This window comes from Pongo abelii, chromosome 5 (genome assembly GCF_028885655.2).
Source record: "Pongo abelii isolate AG06213 chromosome 5, NHGRI_mPonAbe1-v2.0_pri, whole genome shotgun sequence".
NCBI lineage: Eukaryota > Metazoa > Chordata > Mammalia > Primates > Hominidae > Pongo > Pongo abelii.
In genome coordinates, this window is record NC_071990.2 from 109,465,587 (window position 1) to 109,481,848 (window position 16,262).

A 16,262-nucleotide genomic window follows, 5' to 3' on the forward strand; every position below is an offset into this window, starting at 1 on the left:
CAGGTGGTATTTGGCTACATGAGTAAGTTCTTTAATGGTGATTTGTGAGATTTTGGTGCACCCATCACCCAAGCAGTACACGCTGAACCCAATTTGTAGTCTTTTATCCCTCACCCCCCTCCCACCCTTTCCCCTGAGTCCCCAAAGTTCATTGTATCATTCTTATGCCTTTACATCCTCATAGCTTAGCTCCCACTTATGTGTGAGAACATACAATGTTGGGTTTTCCATTCCTGAGTTACTTCACTTAGAATAATAGTCTCTAGTTCCATCCAGGTTGCTGCAAAACCCATTAATTTGTTCCTTTTTATGGCTGAGTAGTATTCCGTCTTATACACACACCACAATTTTTTTTTATTATACTTTAAGTTCTAGGGTACATGTGCACAACGTGCAGGTTTGTTACATATGTATACATGTGCTATGTTGGTGTGCTGCACCCACTACCTTGTCATTTACATTAGGTGTATCTCCTAATGCTTTTCCTCCCCCCTCCCCCTACCCCACAACAGGCCCCAGTGTGTGATATTCCTCTTCCTGTGCCCGAGTGTTCTCATTGTTCAATTCCTACCTATGAGTGAGAACATGCGGTGTTTGGTTTTTTGTTCTTGCGATAGTTTGCTGAGAATGATGGTTACCAGCTTCATCCATGTCCCTACAAAGGACATGAACTCATCCTTTTTTATGGCTGCATAGTATTCCATGGTGTATATGTGCCACATTTTCTTAATCCAGTCTATCATTGATGGACATTTGGGTTGGTTCCAAGCCTTTGCTCTTGCGAATAATGCTCCAATAAACATATGTGTGCATGTGCCTTGATATAGCAGCATGATTTATAATCCTTTGGGTAATGGGATGGCTGGATCAAATGGTATTTCTAGTTCTAGATCCTTGAGGAATTGCCACACTGTCTTCCACAATGGTTGAACTAGTTTACAGTCCCACCAACAGTGTAAAAGTGTTCCTATTTCTCCATATCCTCTCCAGCACCTGTTGTTTCCTGACTTTTTAATGATCGCCAATCTAACTAGTGTGAGATGGTATCTCATTGTGGTTTTGATTTGCATTTCTGTGATGGCCAGTGATGATGAGCATTTTTTCATGTGTCTGTTGGCTGCATAAATGTCTTCTTTTGAGAAGTGTCTGTTCATATCCTTCACCCACTTTTTGATGGGGTTGTTTGACTTTTTCTTGTAAATTTGTTTGAGTTCTTTGTAGATTCTGGATATTAGCCCTTTGTCAGATGAGTAGATTGCAAAAATTTTCTCCCATTCTGTAGGTTGCCTGTTCACTCTGATGGTATTTCTTTTGCTGTGCAGAAGCTCTTTAGTTTCATTAGATCCCATTTGTCAATTTTAGCTTTTGTTGCCATTGCTTTTAGTGTTTTAGACATGAAGTCCTTGCCCATGCCTATGTCCTTAATGGTATTGCCTAGGTTTTCTTCTAGGGTTTTTATGGTTTTAGGTCTAACGTGTAAGTCTTTAATCCATCTTGAATTAATTTTTGTATAAGGTGTAAGGAAGGGATCCAGTTTCAGCTTTCTCCATATGGCTAGCCAGTTTTCCCAGCACCATTTATTAAATAGGGAATCCTTTCCCCATTGCTTTTTTTTCTCAGGTTTGTCAAAGATCAGATAGTTGTAGATGTGTGGTATTATTTCTGAGGGCTCTGTTCTGTTCCATTGGTCTATATCTCTGTTTTGGTACCAGTACCATGCTGTTTTGGTTACTGTAGCCTTGTAGTATAGTTTGAAGTCAGGTAGCGTGATGCCTCCTGCTTTATTCTTTTGACTTAGGATTGTCTTGGCAATGCAGGCTCTTTTTTGGTTCCATATGAACTTTAAAGTAGTTTTTTCCAATTCTGTGAAGAAAGTCATTGGTAGCTTGATGGGGATGGCATTGAATCTATAAATTACCTGGGCAGTATGGCCATTTTCACGATATTGATTCTTCCTACCCATGAGCATGGAATGTTCTTCCATTTGTTTGTATCCTCTTTTATTTCCTTGAGCAGTGGTTTGTAGTTCTCCTTGAAGAGGTCCTTCACATCCCTTGTAAGTTGGATTCCAAGGTATTTTATTCTCTTTGAAGCAATTGTGAATGGGAGTTCACTCATGATTTGGTTCTCTGTTTGTTATTGCTGTATAAGAATGCTAGTGATTTTTGTACATTGATTTTGTATCCTGAGACTTTGCTGAAGTTGCTTATCAGCTTAAGGAGATTTTGGGCTGAGATGATGGGGTTTTCTAGATATACAATCATGTCATCTGCAAACAGAGACAATTTGACTTCCTCTTTTCCTAATTGAATACCCTTTATTTCCTTCTCCTGCCTGATTGCCCTGGCCAGAACTTCCAACACTATGTTGAACAGGAGTGGTGAGAGAGGGCATCTCTGTCTTTTGCCAGTTTTCAAAGGGAATGCTTCCAGTTTTTGCCCATTCAGTATGATATTGGCTGTGGGTTTGTCATAGATAGCTCTTATTACTTTGAGATACGTCCCATCAATACCTAATTTATTGAGAGTTTTTAGCATGAAGAGCTGTTGAATTTTGTCAAAGGCCTTTTCTGCATCTATTGAGATAATCATGTGGTTTTTGTCTTTGGTTCTGTTTATATGCTGGATTACATTTATTGATTTGCGTATGTTGAACCAGCCTTGCATCCCAGGTATGAAGCCCACTTTAATCATGGTGGATAAGCTTTTTGATGTGTTGCTGGATTCAATTTGCCAGTATTTTACTGAGGATTTCTGCATTGATGTTCATCAGGGATATTGGTCTAAAGTTCTCTTTTTTTGTTGTGTCTCTGCCAGGCTTTGGTATCAGGATGATGCTGGCCTCATAAAATGAGTTAGGGAGGATTCCCTCTTTTTCTATTGAGTGGAATAGTTTCAGAAGGAATGGTACCAGCTCCTCTTTGTACCTCTGGTAGAATTCGGCTGTGAATCCATCTGGTACTGGACTTTTTTTGGTTGGTAAGCTATTGATTATTGCCTCAATTTCAGAGCCTGTTATTGGTCTATTCAGAGATTCAACTTCTTCCTGGTTTAGTCTTGGGAGGATGTATGTGTCGAGGAATTTATCCATTTCTTCTAGATTTTCTAGTTTATTTGCGTAGAGGTGTTTATAGTATTCTCTGATGGTAGTTTGTATTTCTGTGGGATCGGTGGTGATACCCCCTTTATCATTTTTTATTGCGTCTATTTGATTCTTCTCTGTTTTCTTCTTTATTAGTCTTGCTAGCAGTCTATCAATTTTGTTTATCTTTTCAAAAAACCAGCTCCTGGATTAATTAATTTTTTTGAAGGGTTTTTTGTGTCTCTATTTCCTTCAGTTTGATCTTAGTTATTTCTTGCCTTCTGCTAGCTTTTGAATGTGTTTGCTCTTGCTTTTCTAGTTCTTTTAATTGTGATGTTAGGGTGTCAATTTTAGATCTTCCCTACTTTCTCTTGTGGGCATTTAGTGCTATAAATTTCCCTCTACACACTGCTTTGAATGTGTCCCAGAGATTCTGGTATGTTGTGTTTTTGTTCTCGTTGGTTTCGAAGAACATCTTTATTTCTGCCTTCATTTCATTATTTACCCAGTAGTCATTCAGGAGCAGGTTATTCAGTTTCCATGTAGTTGAGCGGTTTTGAGTGAGTTTCTTAATCCTGAGTTCTAGTTTGATTGCACTGTGGTCTGAGAGACAGTTTGTTATAATTTCTGTTCTTTGACATTTGCTGAGGAGTGCTTTACTTCCAACTATGTGGTCAATTTTGGAATAAGTGTGATGTGGTGCTGAGAAGAATGTATATTCTGTTGATTGGGGGTGGAGAGTTCTGTAGATGTCTATTAGGTCTGCTTGGTGCAGAGCTGAGTTCAATTCCTGGATATCCTTGTTAACTTTCTGTCTTGTTGATCGGTCTAATGTTGACAGTGGGGTGTTAGAGTCTCCCATTATTATTGTGTGGGAGTCTAAGTCTCTTTGTAGGTCTCTAAGGCCTTGCTTTATGAATCTGGGTGCTTCTGTATTGGGTGCATATATATTTAAGACAGTTAGCTCTTCTTGTTGAATTGATCCCTTTACCATTATGTAATGGCCTTCTTGGTCTCTTTTGATCTTTGTTGGTTTAAAGTCTGTTTTATCAGAGACTAGGATTGCAACCACTGCTTTTTTTTTGTTTTCCATTTGTTTGGTAGATCTTCCTCCATCCCTTTATTTTGAGCCCATGTGTGTCTCTGCACCTGAGATGGGTCTCCTGAATACAGCACACTGATGGGTCTTGACTATCCAGTTTGCCAGTCTGTGTCTTTTAATTGGAGCATTTAGCCCATTTACATTTAAGGTTAATATTGTTATGTGTGAATTTGATCCTGTCGTTATGATGTTAGCTGGTTATTTTGCTCGTTAGTTGATGCAGTTTCTTCCTAGCATTGATGATCTTTACAATTTGGCATGTTTTTGCAGTGGCTGGTACCAGTTGTTCCTTTCCATGTTTAGTGCTTCCTTCAGGAGCTCTTGTAGGGCAGGCCTGGTGGTAACAAAATCTTTCAGCATTTGCTTGTCTGTAAAGGATTTTATTTCTCCTTCACTTATGAAGCTTAGTTTGGCTGGATATGAAATTCTGGGTTGAAAATTCTTTCCTTTAAGAATGTTGAATATTGGCCCCCACTCTCCTCTGGCTTGTAGAATTTCTGCAGAGAGATCCGCTGTTAGTCTGATGGGCTTCCCTTTGTGGGTAACCCGACCTTTCTCTCTGGCTGCCCTTAACATTTTTTCCTTCATTTCAACTTTGGTGAATCTGACAATTACGTTTCTTGGAGTTGCTCTTCTCGAGGAGTATCTTTGTGGCGTTCTCTGTATTTCCTGAATTTGAATGTTGGCCTTCCTCGCTAGGTTGGGGAAGTTCTCCTGGATAATATCCTGCAGAGTGTTTTCCAACTTGGTTCCATTCTCCCTTTCACTTTCAGGTACACCAGTCAGACGTAGATTTGGTGTTTTCACATATTCCCATATTTCTTGGAAGCTTTGTTCATTTCTTTTTACTCTTTTTTCTCTAAACTTCTCTTCTCACTTCATTTCATTCATTTCATCTTCATCACTGATATCCTTTCTTCCAGTTGATCGAATTGGCTACTGAAGCTTGTGCATTCGTCACATAGTTCTCGTGCCATGGTTTTCAGCTCCATCAGGTCGTTTTAGGTCTTCTCTACACTGGTTATTCTAGTTAGCCATTCGTCTAATCTTTTTTCAAGGTTTTTAGCTTCTTTGCATTGGGTTCGAACTTCCTCCTTTAGCTCGGGGAAGTTTGATCATCTGAAGCCTTCTTCTCTCAACTTGTCAAAGTCATTCTCCGTCCAGCTTTATTCCGTTGCTGGCAAGGAGCTGCGTTCCTTTGGAGGGGGAGAGGTGCTCTGGTTTTCAGAATTTTCAGCTTTTCTGCTCTGTTATTTCCCCATCTTTGTGGTTCTATCTACCTTTGGTCTTTGATGATGGTGACTTACAGATGGGGTTTTGGTGTGGATGTCATTTCTGTCTGTTAGTTTTCCTTCTAACAGTCAGGACCCTCAGCTGCAGGTCTGTTGGAGTTTGCTGGACGTCCACTTCAGACCCTGTTTGCCTGGGTATCAGCAGCGGAGGCTGCAGAACAGCGAATATTGCTGAACAGCAAATGTTGCTGCATGATCATTCCTCTGGAAGCTTCATCTCAGAGGGGTACCCGCTGTGTGAGGCGTCAGTCTGCCCCTACTGGGGGGTGCCTCCCAGTTAGGCTGCTACTGGGTCAGGGACCCACCTGAGGAGGCAGTCTGTCCTTTCTCAGATTTCAAACTCTGTACTGGGAGAACCACTACTCTCTTCAAAGCTCAGTTGGAAATGCAGAAATCACCCGTCTTCTGCGTCGCACACGCTGGGAGCTGTAGACTGGAGCTGTTCCTATTCGGCCATCTTGGAACCCCCATCACACCACAATTTCTTTATCCATTTGTTGATTGATGGGCATTTGGGCTGGTTCTGTATTTTTGCAATTGCGAATTGTGCTGCTATAAACATGCGTGTGCAGGTATCTTTTTTGTATAATGACCTCTTTTCCTCTGGGTAGATATCCAAGAGTGGGAGGTAGATACCTAAGAGTGGGATTGCTGGATCAAATGGAATTTCTACTGTTAATTCTTTAAGGAATCTTCACATTAGTGGTTATACTAGTTTACATTCCCACCAGCAGTGTAAAAGTGTTCCTTTTTTACCGCATCCACACCAACATCTATTATTTTTTGATTTTTTGATTATGCCCATTCTTGCAGGAGTAAGGTGGTATTGCATTGTGGTTTTGATTTGCATTTCCCTGACCATTAGTGATGTTGAGCATTTTTTCATATGTTTGTTGGCCATTTGTGTATCTTCTTTTGAGAATTGTCTATTCATGTCCTTAGCCCACTTTTTGATGGGATTATTTATTTTTTTCTTGCCAACTTGTTTGAGTTCCTTGTAGATTCTGGATATCAGTCCTTTGTCAGATGTATAAATTGTGAAGATTTTCTCCCACTCTGTGGGTTGTCTGTTTACTCTGCTGACTGTTCCTTTTGCTGTGCAGAAGCTCTTTAGTTAAGTCCCACCTATTTATCTTTGTTTTTATTGCATAAGCTTTTGGTTTCTTGGTCATGAAGTCTTTGTCTAAGCCAATGTCTAGAAGGGTTTTTTTGATGTTATCTTCTGGAATTTTTTGGATGAAACATTTTAAAAAGCCATCCAACAGAATGCGTTTCTAGAGGATGCATTTCTTTGTCCCTCAACTGCTTCATGTCTTTTCTCACCTAAAAAAAAATAATAATAAAAATACAGCGTAGAGTACGAGGCTCAACATTGTAGGTAGAGACTGAAAGCCTGCCATTGTTAATGTTGTTTGCAACCAGTGTAGGTGTTCTGATGATGCTACCATGCTGCTTACTTACCATGAACACATTATTTTTTATTGTATTAATGATACGTCATATTTTTTCCTGTTGAATACTTATATGTGAATAAGTATAAGAAAATGATTGCCGTGCTTGCTTTGGAAGCACATATATTAAAATTGGAATGATACAGAGAAGATTAGCGTGGCCTCTGCACAAGGATAAGTTTTATTTAAAAGATGTAAAATTTTTTAAAAAAGAAAATGATTGCTTATTGGTAGCATATAAAGACAGGAATGATGGCGATGCTTAACAACCACAGATTGTCCTCATGGGTGGCAGAGATAGTGATACCTTCGGTTTCTGATCATTAAATGTACACAGTCTTTGTTTCATGCACAAAATTATTAAAAATATTGTATAAAATTACTTTTAGGTGATGTATATAAGTTACATATGGAACATAAATGAATTTCGTGTTTAGACTTGGGTCTTACTTATTATGATTTGTATACAGTGCCTGGCAAATTGTGTAGCTTCTAGTAGGTATTCTGTAAATTTTGGTTCCTCTTTTTATTTATCTGTTGTCTTCAGCACTTGTTTCAGTAAAGACATAGTAGAATTCATCAATGTGTGTTGAATTGAATATCAAGCTATAAGATACTATCAAATGGGAACATTTAATGAGCTGTACTATCTACAGATTTAGTAAAATGTTGTTTGAACTTTAGTTCTTTTAAAAGAAGCTATTTCAGCAACAGCTGCTTAAATAGTCTATAAGTAGTCTTTTCTTTTAGTCTGTAATACAATAAGAATCTCCTAGAAGGATAAATCAAATTGGTTCCATGAAACCATAAAATTATTGTGCGATAATTTATAGGAAACCTCCTTTAATGACATGTTTTAAAAGTTTTTCTTACTCTAAATTGATATGTATATATATAAATAAGCATTATTCAGCTTCTTGGTTTGACACTTGGATTTTTAAGGAAAAGATCTGCGTATCCATGTGCATCTCCAAAATATTTATTTAGGTACTTGTAATTACTTTAAAAATCCTCTTTGCTTGTGTTTCATCTGTAGGTATTATAGCTATTCACTGTTGAGAATTTAGAGGTACTTATACCATTTTTTACAAAATGAATGTCCCGTAATTCTAGTATTCTGTTTTATATGACCAAGTGCTCATTTCACTCTGTTTAGAGATCATGAAGGAATCATAGTCAAGAACTCCTGAATTTTAAAATAGTATTTAGTAATGACAAATGTTGATATAAATGTATTATGAAATCTTTATGTCTAAGAAAAATAATATTAAACAGCTAATATTAAAAATTTTGGTGGCTAAATAACATTTCAAGAGATGGATTATTGCATTGATAATTAGCATGATATTTGAATTACAAAAAACTCTTCAATTTAATGTGTATGGTCCATTTTCACTTGTGTTCTATAAAAACCTAAAGGTTCTTAAGCCAAATGATTTCTGTTTAGAATTCTGTTTAGAATACACTTCTCAGAGCATATAGTTTTGGATGATATATCCTTGTAAAGGCTGATTTTTTAAAAAGTTCATCCTTTAAAAAATTAAGTCTCTAAGACTTAAAGGCATTGGTATTCTACTTTAACTTTGTTGATGAGTGGAAATCTTTTAATCAAGAATATTACAAGTGGGCCTTTACATCTCTCATTGTCATTAATGAACTAAAAGGTGCATGCTTGTTAAACTACATCTCAGAGCCTTATACATCCATAAAAAAGATGTTATTCTACAAGTAGGACCAAAGTGTTACCTTAACGTAGATGAACTTTCATTAGAGTAGTATCTTAGTTTTAATTCGATAACATTGTGCTCTTTAATAATCACTAACGATATGTATGGCTTTTTTCCCAATAAAATTTTTAAAGGGCTTATTGAAATAGAGTTGACATATAATAGACTGCACATAGTTAAAGGATACAGTTTTTAAAATACTGACGTATGTATACCTTCATGAGACCATTGCCACAACTAATAGAGTGAACATTTCCATCACCCCAAAAAGTTTCATCTTGCTCTTTTCTCTCTTTTTCTTCTTCTTTCTTTCTGTCTCTCTGTCTTTCCCCTTCCGCTTCCCCTCCCTCCCTCCCTGCTCCTTTCCTTTCCTTCCTTTTCTCTTTCTCTCTTTTCTTTCCTTTCTCTCTCTCCTCTCCTCCCCTCCCCTCCCCTCCCCTCCCCTCCCCTCTCCTCTCCTTTCTTTCCAGAGTCTCACTCTATTGCCCAGACTGGAGGGCAATGGTGCAGTCTTGGCTCACTGCAACCTTTGCCTCCTGAGTTCAAGTGATTTCCCTGCCTCAGCCTCCCAAGTAGCTGGGATTACAGGCATGTGCTACCACACCTGGCTAATTTTGTTTTTTTTAGTAGAGATGAGGTTTCACCATGTTGGTCAGGCTGGTCTTGAACTCCTGACCTCAGGTGATCCACCTGCCTTGGCCTCCCAAAGTGATGGAATTATAGGCATGCATGAGCCACCATGCCCGGCCTTGCCGTTTTTTTCATCTGTCACTACCAAACCTGTCGTCCCTTCCCCAAGCAGCTACTGATTAGCTTTCTGTTGCTATAGATTTGTTTGCATTTTCTAGAGTTTTATATAAATGGAATCACATAGTATGTACTCATTTTTTTGGTCTGGCTCCTTTTACTCTGCATACTTATTTTGAGATTCATCTATTTTGCTATGTGTATGAATAGTCTATCCTTTTTATTGCTGAGTAGTATTTCATTGTACAGATATGGCACAATTTGTTTATCCGTTCCCCTGATGACGGATATTTAGATTTATTCATGTGTTTGGCTATCCCAAATAAAGCTGAAATTTTTAGCTTATTTATGAACAAAGCTGCTGTAAACATCGAGTATGTTTTAAAAATTGTCGGATTTTCCATTTTTATCACTTCCCACAATCATGGCTATCAACTCTTAACATACACCAATGTTTTTATCCACCTTCCTCAGCAACTTGGCAATTAGGAAAGACTGAAAATATTTAACATTAAACCCATTTCCTGCATTTTAATCCTTTTACTCATTAGAGGTATTTATTATAGGGAAGAAAAAAATCTCATTTTGAATCTTGAAATCTAAATAGCCTGGCCAGCATTATTTTACCTTTTATGATATTCCTAAATAAAATTTTTAAATATAACCAAATTGAAACCTGTAGTCTTTAATTACCCAAAGAGCTTATGCAAATACTTTGCTTACTATAATGATGTTATGATGAATCTTTTCTAAAGAGAATAAATGTTTCCTAATGACTATATTTTATTTCCATAAGCATATGTGGCATTTGAAGTCTATCATAGTTATCGAATTTTCTCTAAACAAGGAAATATGGAAAAAATCCCATAATGCCATACTTTTAAAAAAAATTGAGACACATAATCTAATTTGTGTTTTTTATTATTGAAAATTTTTTACTATTCCTTTTTTCTTTTTTTTTGAGACAGTGTTTCACTCTGCACCCAGGCTGGAGTGCAGTGGCACTATCATGACTCACTGCAGTCTCAACCTCTCAGGTTCAGGTGAGCCTCCCACCTCATCATCCTGAGTAGCTGAAGCTACAGGCATGTACCAGCACTCCAGGCTAATTTTTCTATTTTTTATACAGACAGAGTTTCACCATGTTGCCCAGGCTGGTCTCAAACTCCCGGGCTCAAACAATCCACCCGCCTTGGCTTCCTAAAGTGCTGGAATTTACAAATGTGAGCCAACGTGCTGGGTCTACTACTGTATCTATTTTCATAAAATTTAAAAAATCTCATAATTTTATAGAATGACCTTGAGGGATGGAGGGAGGGAGGTAGAGAGGGAGGGAGGGAGGGAGGGAAAGAGAGAGAGAGAGAGAGAGTGGGAGAGAGAGAGAGAGAGAGAGAGAGAATGGAGTCTTGCTCTGTCACCCAGGCTGGTCACCCAGGCTGGAGAGCAGTGGCGCTATCCAGCTCACTGCCACCTCGACATACAGGGTTCAAGCAATCCTCCTACCTCACCCTTCCAAGTAGTTGGGCCCACAGGTGTGTGCCACCACACTGGGCTAGGTGTCTTTTTTGTTTTGTTTTGTTTTGTTTTTTTGTAGAGATGGGGTTTCCCTATGTTGCCCAGGCTGATCTCGAACTCCTGGGCTCAAACGATCCTCCTGACTTGGCCTCTCAAAGTGCTGAGATTACAGGCATGAGCCACCATGCCCAACCTATAGAATGACTTTTAAAAGGAATGTTTATATGAAATAAAATTTCAACCTCCATTTTTTTAAGAAAAATATGCAGAGCTTAAAACTTGTCCCTTTTCATTTGTTTGTTCTTGACAATACGTATGTTTACGTGTATGTGTGTGTAAATATACATACACTGTGACAGTTACGTATATTGAAAAACATCTTCCTAAGGCAATAAATACTGCCTGTTTATGATATAATTGCATTATATTTACAGCTTATTAAGAGTTTTTAAGAAATAGTTTTAAAATTTTCTGTGGATACATAGTGGGTGTATATCTTTGTTTTGTTTTGTTTTGTTTTGTTTTGTTTTGTTTGAGGCAGAGTCTCACTCTTTTCGCCCAGGCTGGAGTGCAGTGGTGCAATCTTGGCTCACTGCAACCTCCACCTCCCGGGTTCAAGCTATTCTCCTGCCTCAGCCTCCTAAGTAACTGGGATTACAGGTACTCACCACCACCCCCAGCTAATTTTTGTATTTTTAGTTGAGATGGGCTTTCACCATGTTGGCCAGGCTGGTCTTGAACTCCTGACCTCAAATGATCCACCTGCCTCAGCCTCCCAAAGTGCTGGGATTACAGGCTTGAGCCACTGCACCCAGGCCGTAGTAGGTGTATATCTTTATGAGGTATGTGAGATATTTTGATACAGGTGTGAGATTATTTGGTAATATTCACATCATGGAAAATTGGATATACCATCCTCTCAAGGATTATATTACAATCAATCCATTATACTCTATTAGTTATTTTAAATGTACAATTAAATTATTATTGAACTATAATAATTCTATTGTGCTGTCAAATACTAGGCCTTTTTCATTCATTCTTTTTTGTTTTCGTTTGTTTTTTGAGACGAAGTCTTGCTCTGTTGCCCAGGCTGGAGGGCAGTGGCGTGGTCTCAGCTCACTGCAACCTCTGCCTCCCAGGTTCAAGCAATTCTCCTGCCTCAGCCTCCTGAGTAGCTGGGATTACAGGTGCACACCACCATGCCTGGCTAATTTTTTTTTGCAATCTCCACCTTCTGGGTTCAAGCGATTCTCCTGCCTTAGTCTCCCAAGTAGCTGGGATAACAGACGTGTGCCACCACACCTGGCTGATTTTTGTATTTTTAGTAGAGACAGGATTTCACTATGTTGGCCAGGCTGGTCTCAAACTCCTGACCTCAGGTGATCCACCCACCTTGGCCTCCCAAAGTGCTGGGATTATAGGCGTGAGCCCTGGCTGATTTTTGTATTTTTAGTAGAGACGGGATTTCACCATATTGGCCAGGCTGGTCTCAAACTCTTGACCTCAAGTGATCCGCCCACCTCGGCCTCCCAAAGTGCTGGGATTACAGGCATGAGCCATGACGCTCCGCCTTTTTTATTCTTTCTATTTTTTTTTTTTTTGTACCCATTATCCATCCTCACCTTCCCCCATCCCCCACTACCCGTCCCAGCCTCTGGTGACCATCCTTCTATTCTCTGTGAGTTTAATTGTTTTGACTTTCAGATCCTACAAATAAGTGAGAATATGCAATGTTTGTCTTTCTGTGCCTGGCTCATTTCACTTAACCCAATGACCTCCAGTTCCATCCATGTTGTTGCAAGTTCCATTCTTTTTTATGGCAGAATAGTACTCCACTGTGTATAAATAACACATTTTCTTTATCCATTCATCTGTTGATGGACACTTAGGTTGCTTCAAAATCTTGGTTATTGTGAACAGTGCTGTAACAAACATGAGTGTACTGATATACCTTTGATGTACTGATTTCCTTTCTTTTGGATATATACCCAGCAGTGAGATTGCTGAATCATGTAGTAGCTCTTTTTTTAGTGTTTTGAGGAACCTGCAAACTGATCTCCATAGTGGCTGTACTAATTTACATTCCCACCAATAGAGTATTGAGGGTTCCCTTTTCTCTGCGTCCTCAGCAGTGTTTGTTATTCCCTCTCTGGATAAAAGCCATTTTAACTGGGGTGAGATGATACTTCATTGTAGTTTTGATTTGCATTTCTCTTATGATCAATGATGTCGAGCACTTTTTTGTATGCCTGTTTGCTATTTGTATGTCTTCTTTTAAGAAATGTTTATTCAAATCTTTTGCCCATCTTTTAATCAGATTTATTAGATTTTTTCCCTATAGAGTTGTTTGAGCTTCTTATATATTCTGGTTATTAATCCCTTGTCAGATGAGTAGTTTGCAAATATTTTCTCCCATTCTGTGGGTTGTCTCTTCACTTTGCCGCTGTTTCCTTTGCTGTGTAGAAGCTTTTTAGCTTGATGTGATCCCATTTGTTCATTTTTGCTTTGGTTGTCTGTGCTTGTGAAGTATGACTCAAGAAATTTTTGCTCAGACCAATGTCCTGGAGAGTTTCCCCAATGTTTTCTTACGGTAGTTTCATAATTTGAGGTCTTAGATTTAAGTCTTTATTTTTATTTTATTTTTCTATAAGGTGAGATAGGGGTCTAGTCTCATTCTTCTGCATATGGATATCCAGTTTTTCCAGCACTGTTTAATGAAGAGATGGTCTTTTCCCCAATGTGTGTTCTTGGTACCTTTGTCAAAAATGTGTTCACTGTAGGTAGGTGGATTTGTTTCCGGGTTCTCTATTTTGTTCTGTTGGTCTATGTGTCTGTTTTTGTGCCAGTACCATGCTGTTTTTGTCTATAGCTTTGTAGTATAGTGTGAAGTCAGGTATTGTGATTTCTGCAGTTTTGTTATTTTCGCTCAGGAGAGCATTGGCTATTTTGGATCTTTTCTGATTCCATATAAATTTTAGGATTGCTTTTTCTATTTCTGTGAAGAATGGCATTGTGATTTTGGTGGGGATTGCGTTGAATCTGTAGATTGCTTTGGATAGTATGAGCATTTTAACAATATTGATTCTTCCAATCCATGAATACGGAATAGCTTTCCATTTTTGTGTTTGTGCCCTCTTTAATTTCTTTCATCAATGTTTTATGGTTTCTATTGCAAAGATCTGTCACTTCTTTTGTTTGTTTGTTTGTTTTGAGACAGAGTCTCACACTGTTGCCAGGCTGGAGTGCAGTGGCATAATCTCAACTCACTGCAACCTCCGCCTCCCGGGTTCAAGCGATTTCCCTGCCTCAGCCTCCTGAGTAGCTGGGACTACAGGTGCGTGCCACCACACCCCGCTAATTTTTGTAGTTTTTGTAGAGACAGGGTTTCACCATGTTGGCCAGGATGATCTCGGTCTCTTGACCTCGTGATCTGCCTGCCTCGGCCTCCCAAAGTGCTAGGATTACAGGCGTGTGCCACAGTGCCCGGCCATCTTTCACTTCTTTGGTTAATTCCTAGGTATTTGATTTTATTTGTTACTGTTGTAAATGGGATTACTTTTTAAATTTGTTTTTCATATTGTTTACTGCTGGCATATATAAATGCTACTGATTTTTGTTATGTTGATTTTGTGTTCTGCAACTTTACTGAATTTGTTTATCAGTTCTAGTAGTTTTCCTTTTTTTTTTTTTTTTTTAATACTGGGCATGGTGTTGTGTGCCTATAGTCCCAGCTACTGGGGGTGGGACTGGAAGTATAGGCTGGGGTGGGGTGTGGAAGTATCTCTCTCTCTCTCTTTTTTTTTTTTTTTGAGATAAGGTCTCACTTGTGTTTCCCAGGCTGGAGTGCAGTGGCAAGACCTTCTGTCTCTCTCTTTTTTTTTTTTTTTTTGAGATAAGGTCTCACTTGTGTTTCCCAGGCTGGAGTGCAGTGGCAAGATCTTGGCCCACTGCAGCCTCTGCCTCCCAGGCTCAAGTGATCCTTCCACCTCAACTTCCTGAGTAGCTGGGACTACAGGCACATGCCACCACGCCTGGCTAATTTTTGTATTTTTTGTAGAGATGGGATTTTGCCATGTTGCTCAGGCTGGTCCTGAACTCCTGGACTCAAGGGATCCACCTGGCTCGGCCTCCCAAAGTGCTAGGATTACAGGTGTGAGCCACTGTGCCCAGCCCTCTTGTGGAATCTTTAGGTTTTTCCAAATATAAAAGCTCGTATCACCTGCAAACAAGGATAATTTGACTGTTTCCTTTTCCTTTCCAATTTGGAAGCCCTTTATTTCTTTATCATCTGATTGCTTTAGCTCAGACATCTAGCACTATGTTGAATAACAATGGTGAAAGTGGGCATAGTTTGTCATGTTCCAGATCTAAGAGAAAAGGCTTTCAGTTTTCCCCCATTTCGTATGATACTAGCTGTGGGTCTGTCATATATAGTTTTTATTATGTTGAGGTCTGTTATTTCTATACCTAGTTTTCTGAGGGTTTTTATTATGAAGGGATATTGAGCTTTATCAGATAATTTTTCGGCATCAATTGAAATTATTATATGGTTTTTGTCCTTCAAAGAATGGAGTTTTAATTTTTAGGCAATTTCATTTAAAGTGACTTTTTAAAACCTTGATATCAAATATATAATATAATTTGCATTATATATATAAATATATATATTTATTATTATAATATATAATATATATTACAATTTATATATTTATATATAATTTATATAAATTATAATTTATATATTATATATTTATAATTATAATAATTATAAAATTATTATAATTATCTATATAAATATATATTTACATATAATGCAAATTATATTATACATATTTATATATAATAAAATATATTATACATATTTATATATAATAAAATATATTATACATACTTATATATAATAAAATATATTATACATACTTATATATAATAAAATATATTATACATACTTATATATAATAAAATATATTATACATATTTATATATAATAAAATATATTATACATATTTATATATAATAAAATATATTATATATATTTATATATAATAAAATATATTATATATATTTATATATAATAAAATATATTATATATTTATATATAATAAAATATATTATATATATATAATAAAATATATTATATATATTTATATATAATAAAATATATTATATATTTATATATAATAAAATATATTATATATTTATATATAATAAAATATATTATATATTTATATATAATAAAATATATTATATATTTATATATAATAAAATATATTATATATTTATATATAATAAAATATATTATATATTTATATATAATAAAATATATTATATATTTATATATAAT

General features: G+C 37.2%; 1 protein-coding gene, 1 non-coding gene and 1 pseudogene across 4 annotated transcripts in view; 2 read left to right on the forward strand and 1 right to left on the reverse strand.

The window, feature by feature from the left end:
- The window catches only part of AFG1L (AFG1 like ATPase), a 242,231-nt gene that overhangs the window by 94,126 nt on the left and 131,843 nt on the right, over positions 1 to 16,262 (forward strand). The window lies entirely within an intron of this gene.
- The window catches only part of LOC129060021 (mitochondrial import receptor subunit TOM5 homolog), a 35,007-nt pseudogene that overhangs the window by 13,772 nt on the left and 4,973 nt on the right, over positions 1 to 16,262 (reverse strand).
- Positions 7,029 to 7,133, forward strand: LOC112133965 (U6 spliceosomal RNA). Its single transcript, XR_002915563.1, has one exon. It is a non-coding gene; the product is annotated as a U6 spliceosomal RNA (small nuclear RNA).